Below are 572 nucleotides of genomic sequence, written 5' to 3'. Positions count from 1 at the left end.
ATATTTGGTGGAGCTGGTTTTGCCCAGGCCCCGCCCCGCGCCGCCGCTGATTGGTCCCTCGGCGGGGAAGTCAATAGGAGCTCTGCTGTCACTCAAAGAGGGCAACTGGTTCAGTACGGTGACCAGTGGTGAGCAAAAAGGGAGGAATTACAGCTGAATCGTACTTCTGTCAAACAGGCAGGTGGATAAATAAGACTGGAAGATGAATAAATGTCACTCTCGTCTAATTAGCACGTAACATAAACGTCATATATGAGATCACAGAAATGTAATTAGTCTAATAATATAAAATACAATACATCTGAATTCCACTACAGTGAAAACACTCCTGTTACCTCTAAAAAGATGACAGCAGGTGAACCGAGCACACCAGATCTCATATAAATTAACCGTGTTTTTGCTACTCGTGAAAGCCTTACAGCCCCCAAACAACGAATAAGGCGCACTTCTCGCGTGTTTATGGTTTCTGTGAATAGCCCCATAATGAAAAACAACGAGCAAACATTTGCTCCCACGAGGCTCGTGCGCGGGGCCGGGCAGAGCCTCGGTGCTGAGCCCCTCTCCGGTGGGTG

The sequence above is a fragment of the Chelmon rostratus genome, chromosome 13, assembly GCF_017976325.1.
Source record: "Chelmon rostratus isolate fCheRos1 chromosome 13, fCheRos1.pri, whole genome shotgun sequence".
Taxonomy (NCBI): Eukaryota; Metazoa; Chordata; class Actinopteri; order Chaetodontiformes; family Chaetodontidae; genus Chelmon; species Chelmon rostratus.
Note: the sequence above shows the minus strand (reverse complement) of the source record.